Source organism: Thunnus maccoyii, chromosome 24, assembly GCF_910596095.1.
Source record: "Thunnus maccoyii chromosome 24, fThuMac1.1, whole genome shotgun sequence".
NCBI lineage: Eukaryota > Metazoa > Chordata > Actinopteri > Scombriformes > Scombridae > Thunnus > Thunnus maccoyii.
In genome coordinates this window covers 16,778,187-16,785,030 of record NC_056556.1, presented here as the reverse complement: position 1 = coordinate 16,785,030, position 6,844 = coordinate 16,778,187, and the positions used below count along the sequence as shown (strand labels likewise).

The window sequence follows — 6,844 nt, the reverse complement described above, 5'->3', positions numbered from 1 at the left end:
CATTTCCTAATGGTGTATGATGTCTACAGCATGTCTTAACCATTTAACCTCTGGCTCAAATTAATTCCCTTTCAAGTTTAGCTGTAAAGATTTCACAGTATGTGTTGGATTTTCTCGAAAGAGTCAAACAAATTGGCTTCTGTAAGTTTTTCATATTCACTTCAAAGAACCGGTCATTCATCTCCAGTTGATGTGTTGTTTTTGGTGAAATTGTATCTATTTACCAGCTGATGCCAATGAAGCCAAACTGAATATTGATAACTGTAGGAGCTTTAGTTCCTCTTTCAGGTGTTTTATTTTTCAGCTTTCTGCTATTCATTAAGTACAAAACTGGTATGATTTGGTTTGATGAACCGTGGTTCCCAACCTTTTTTGCTTGTGACCCTTTAACATGTAATACATACTCGTGACTCCTCGTCAAAGGTTGTATATTGTATATTTTTTTCTTATTGTCAACCTGAATGGGAAAAAAAGCATCCGCACACTCAAATCTGTGCAAGAATCTTTTTAATTAGCAAGTTTTCAGTCAGAGTTCTTCTTCAAGGAATGAAAAGGTAGCAACAAAAGATCAAAATCTGTAATGAATTGATCTACTAACAAGTGTAGTGTGTGTGTGTGTGTGTGTGTGTGTGTGTGTGTGTGTGGTGTGTGAAGCCTGACATATCTTGTTCGTCTGTGTCATACAGCTCCATTGTTGTCCAAAAACTATTAAAAAGACATCAATGAGTCACGCTGGGTAACATGTTCCTTCATTACCATGAACACACACACACTGTTGTTTCTTTTGACTCAATTCCACACACACTGCCAGAAATACTCACTATAGGACCCAATGTGTATTAGTCCGCAGCTGCAAATAGTCCCCAACAAATATTATTTCATCCTGTTTGAGTAACGTTTACTAGACACTACAGTGGCCAGCTGTTTTAGGAAATTATTGAGCCTTTTTTAAAGACAAAATTATATATTTGTGATCCATTTTAAAGTTTAACATCTTCAGTAGAAACCAGTTCTTTTCACGAGGTTTGGTGGCCTTCAGGCCCAAGAAAAACCTATTTTCCTCATCAGCTTCTTACTCTGTGCAGTGTTGCCTAATATTTGTCACATATTTCTGTGCACTGATCAGGATTTAGCAACATCTGAATCTAAATCTGATGACAATTGTAGAGTTGTCCCCTTAAATCTGGTCAAACCACACCCACATAGTCCTGATGATACAGATTAGCTGAATTATAATTTAGGAGGTGTTTTTCCCCAAACTTTAACTTTGATTGACACATTTAGTAATGAATATTTATTGCTATAAAGAAATACTTGAAACCACATTTTCAGGAGCTTTAACAAAAATATAGAATGGTGCCAGAGGTATCCTTTTTAAATATACCAAAACAATTAGACAAAATTCTGACAATTATACACAATCATGTGCAGAGTTTGTTGTTGTTGTTGTTTCTTTTTTTACCCCAGTAATCATCATGAAACCCTTAAGATTCATCTCATGACCCCTTGTGGGGGTCCTGACCCTGAGGTTGTGAACCACTGATCTACTGTACAGTAATGTTGTTGCTAATGTTGCTAACATAAAGCACCTCGCTGAATGAAAACAGGATAGAAATCTAATGCTAACTGTGTGTCCTTAAAAAGCTAATTCATGAAACATTTCTAGTGTTCCAAATGATGATTAATATTCTTGCTCATCCATTAACTAAGTGCTATTTTTCTCTTGTCAAATTAATTGAAACATGTAATCTTCTATATGTGCTCAAATCCTATGTGAACATTTAGTTCCTGCAGGATTGAGAAAAGGAGGAAAATAGTCCATACTGTGTGGTAGCAGGTTTCTATTCACTGTACAGAACATCAAGCCAACCTGAAGTGTATATAAGTTACTGTTACTGAGTTGGCTGCAGGGAGTTTTGTCGTGAGAACCAGGACTGGAGATGAGTTGGCCTTGATTTCAGAGTGGCCGTAATGAAGCCCTGTGTGCAATTAATTCTATGTTCCATTATGTGCTTACATACATAGGCATAGTGAATCATTGTGCTCACACACACACACACACACACACACACACAAACACACAGACACACTCCAAAAAGACAGACACACACCTCTGCCGCTCACCTCAGCATGCACACACACACACACACACAAAACAGATAGAGCTCTATATGTGAAGCATCTCTGTCTCTTTATCTCACTGTGAGTCATTAGCCATTCCAGACGCAGGGTGATCAGCAGAGCCAGCCTGGCCTGAGACAATTAGAGACCCCAGAGGTGGCTGCACATCACAATGAGCCCCGGGGCCATGATTAAAACATCAGCCGCTCTCTATGCAACGCTGACGGGAAGAGAGAGAAGGGGGGAAAAAGAGAAAAGATGAAGGGATTCGGACTTTAGTTCTATCAGCTGCCTATGTTCCTGATTAAAAAGGGGGTTTGTTCATCATTTTATGAGCTGGAAAACGTTGTCAAAAGGGGGGTTGGGCTTCATTTATTCTCTATTGTACATACATATATACATACATATCCCACCCCCAACCCTTTTTACCACCACACACATACTGTACACACGACTGGTTCGTTTTAAATTGTCACATTCAAACTTGAAAGAGTGTGTGCAGAACAGTCACAGATATACCTTCACGTCTCTGCTCCCTTATTATTTCACCTGATTCAATATTGACCTCATCTTACGTCTTCAGATGAGAGATGTGAACATATTCACAGAGCTAAAACCCACAGATGCACTTGCGTAAGACTACAACAGCCAGTGGATTACCACCGCTGCAATGTTGCTATCTCCTTTGACATTTGTGGCTTTGATATGTATCTCAGTGAAGGGAGATTTAGATAGCAAATCCCTCAAGTGCTTCATTGAGCCAAGGTGCATACTATTGAAAAAGCTGACAGAGATGGTCAAAATAACTGGAACACCACTTGAAATAGGACCTGAGCTTTGAAGTAACTGAATCATAATTACAAAGTCAGTTATACAGGCGAGTCAAACTATGTTTAATGCAAGGTATTGAAATTCTCAACCTGGCCTACAGTCACAGTCAAAAACCGAAGAGTTTGAGAGCTACAGATGGAAAAAAGGACATTTTATATGTTTCTCATTCAATTATAATTCAAAATATATGTCATGGGCTTGTTCCAAGAAGCAGGTTAACTGAGTTATGTGGAGAAATCTTCTTAGTAAATGCTGATTTAAAGCAGAAATTCATCCAATCTAGAACATGGACTTGTTTAGCAGCCCAGTATCCAAGAAATCACATCCGTACCGGATGATCACTCCCCCTCAGCAGGACAGGAGAATGTCATCTGGGTTTAGCTCCAGCCACAAGTGCCAACAAGGCAACGTATGTTTAAGTAATTGAAGTATTTGTAAAGTTGAGTTACGTAACTTATAGTTGCTGTTAGCCAAGTAATGTGTTCTTCTCTTTCTTGTTCCGTCTTGCGTTGGTTCAATAGACTGCAGGGGACACAAGTGCATTACCATCAGTCAAGGTGCTTCTTTATACGACTGCTATGCTCCATCTTCATTTGTCTTTGCTGGTCTAAAAGTCACATTTAAAAAGGGCCGTTTAGCACTGCACTCTTATTAAGTTGGGTGACTCAAATTTGATTAAATTTTTTTTTTTTTTTTTTTTTTTTAAAAAGCCAAAATTGAATATCCTGACTTTTGAGTATCTGACTGGTAAAAAATGCTGGATCCTACATATCCCATAATGCAACTCACTTGTGTCTTTCATTGAATACTACTTGCTACAAATAACTTAGCTTAATGTGTAAAACCGGTGCCTGTTGAGTGCCCCTTTAAATATATTGAGACTAAAAATACTGAGAGCAGCATTTAAAATATCTTATCTTTATAATATGTTCAAGTTTTAATTGTATGTGATGTCCTCAATGGTAGCTATGACCCTGGTCCCATAAAGTGTCCCTGCTCCTTAGAAGGTACTGACATTCAAATATTGGCTTGTGGTTCCATTATTTGGTTCATCTCTGGCAGCTTTACAAATGCTGGTGTTGTAGTAAGAAGGGAAATATCTGATATGACATTTGAAAACTAAATCCTACATCAGAGGCTTAACAGGTCAGCACAACATTCAATTATTATTGTGTCGCTCAAACATGCATAATGCTGTAACAAAAAAACTCCTGAATATCAATCTGTGACAACACTGTTATCCGCCTGCCTGAGCCAAGAGTTACAATACGGGCTCCAGTCAAAGAAAAACCAACCTATTCACTGGTATTCCCAGTGTGATCTGCCCTCATATCCCCAGTCCTTACTGCCTCAGCCGACCCTCATCTCCCCCTCCAACTCCTGCCACCCCACCCTGCTCCGCCTCCCCTCAAGAGCCTCGCTGTCCTCTGATCTGGAGCGACACCACCACTTACCCAAGGCATCGGTCCTCCCAGAGAAGGTTGAGCTATCCCAGAGTCCCTGTGGTGTGCAGCCCTCTGTCCCTCTGTTCTTATGGTTCAGTCACCACTGAGAAAAGCCACATGGGAGCTCCACTCCAGTGCCTGGCTAACCCACAGTGGTCGCACCGGAACTCCCTGCACGCCCAATGTGCAATGGTGTTGTTGTTGTTTTTGCCAGCGTATGGTGGCACCAGAGAAGACGAGATGTCGCAAGTTTCAGCTTCGAGATGGATAAAAAAATAGTCAAAACTGAATCGCTGAAGGTCAAAGTTCAACTGTGCAAATAGCCATTGTGTTTCCACTGAAATCTAAGGACTTCACTTTTGAAAAACACTCAACCTAACCAAGAAAAGGTAATAAGTGGCACATAATTAGACAGAAGTTTCCTGGTAAAACCTAAATGAAGGGAAAATAATGCTTGTCTAACGCAATATCGTATCTAATGTGCTATGATGAAGTTGTGGCTGCCAATGCTGTCTTGTTGCATTTGAGATGTTGCGGCGTTCGCTCCTGTCCTGACACATGCTATAACGGCTAATTAAATGTGATGGCTGGTATTATTCAATTCGGAACAGTTGTACCTCAAAGAGCAAAGAAAATTACAAAATTGATTTGATGACAGCTAAATTGCAAGAGAAGGCCTTGATTTAACCAGCCAATGTAAATGAGTCCAATTTAGAATCGTGTAATGCGGCTGGGAGAACGCGGCGGAAAATGATCAGGCCAGCCAGTCACAGATATTAAAATGAATTATATCTAATCGGAATTTTAGTCACGCTACATTAACTAATAGAAAGTTATTAACATTTCAAGAGCGGAGGAAAAAAAAAAAAAAGCTTTTGCCAGCAAAATTAACAGTGGTTGGGCTGACCTGTGGGCCTGCGAATGTGAACACTGTAATGACAGCATAATGGCATATTTACATTTAAAACCTCACTGGCTAATATTCAGATTCAGAATTAGACGTTAAGTCAAGGAATATTTGGTTTGCCCTTATGGCCTCTCTGCAGAGGGTTTCTCTGATTTCAATAGTAAAGACTAACTTTTAATTTCCTTCACTATTTCTACTTAATCTCTGGTTTTTATCCCCTCCTCCTCCTCCCTTCCCCCACTTGTCACTGCCGTCTTTGGTATGGTTGTAGTATGTCTTTCATCTTGCATGTTCCAGTAAAGTGCCGACTCCTTCACTTGTTCCATCTGTATTGATTCCCTTCTTTCTTTCATCCTTTCATTACAGCATATCTATAGAAATATTGTGTGCCTCCACCTGTGTTTGTCTTTCTCTCTCTCTCTCATGATGAGCCCAGTCTGTCATTAGGCTAGAAGGCCGTCCCTGACAGCTATTTTACCTCTGGCAACAGAGTTTTGTATTTTAAGTGTTTTACTTTTATATTAATTTTCTTTGCTCACCAGTATCACTTCAGTCTCTTGTGCGTCTTCAATCCGCTCCGTTTTTAAGTTCAAGGGCTTCAAAGAACACAGAGGAGTGCTTAAAGACGCAGCTTTTGAGGCTGTTCATACCTGTCAGGTTTTGCTAATTTTCAAAGTACAGTGCATATCCATAATGAAACAGCACCCACCAGTCAGCCAAGGACAGCGCAGCATTCAAAGACGTTTCATCACTTATCACACACTGCCCACTGAGCCATTAGTATTCACAACATATTAGAAGTTTCATGGACATCATGCCAGCTGATTCAGATGAACTCAAAGCATAGTCAATCCTTAATAAAGGCATCAAAATCTTTCAGTATTCACAAAGTTTGTTTTTATGACCGGGGGTTATTCAAATTTCAGTGTTTTTCAGTAAGTGAATAGAACAATTTACAAGCACACAATGTGAATATATGTCTGTGTATGCGCGCACATCCGTGTGAGTGTTTGTGTGTTACTGTTTCTGGGTTTCGCCAGAGTTGGGCTGACCTCTGGCTCAACACGTTCAGCGCCAGACATCACCGCTCCTCTGCTCTCCTCATTTCCACTCCTCCGCTTGTCTGCAACTGCTCTGTTCATCCGCAGCAAGCAATGAAATTTTTACATAGGACAGATTGCCTTTTTTATAATTTAACACAATACGGGGAAGAGCAGGAATGGATAGCTGGTAGTATAGCGTAGTGGTGTATTTAATGTTTGATAAAAAAACGAAGCGTGCCGCATTCTGCCGGGTTGTCGTCGTGGTTTTAAAAGCATTCAGGTTTCAGGAGGGGTTAGCTTGAATGTGTGTGTGTGTGTGTGTGTGTGTGTGTGTGTGTTTGCTTTAGGGGAGAGACACACACGAAGAGTAGACAATATCTGGGTTCATGTGTGTCAGGGTTGAATCATAAAATGTTCCCTTTACAAAATGTACGATGATATTTGAGGGAAACGTGAAGGCTTGCTTCTCTGTGTCCTTTTAGTTGACACTTTTAGCT

General features: G+C 40.1%; 1 long non-coding RNA gene across 1 annotated transcript; it reads right to left on the bottom strand.

Moving 5' to 3' along the window:
• Window positions 1-2,092: 2,092 nt before the first annotated feature.
• On the bottom strand, window positions 2,093-5,921 carry LOC121891667. Its single transcript, XR_006094115.1, has 3 exons — window positions 5,844-5,921; window positions 4,407-4,653; window positions 2,093-2,341 (listed from the first exon to the last, which is right to left on the bottom strand). It is a non-coding gene; the product is annotated as an uncharacterized LOC121891667 (long non-coding RNA).
• Between the last annotated feature and the right edge of the window lie 923 nt (window positions 5,922-6,844).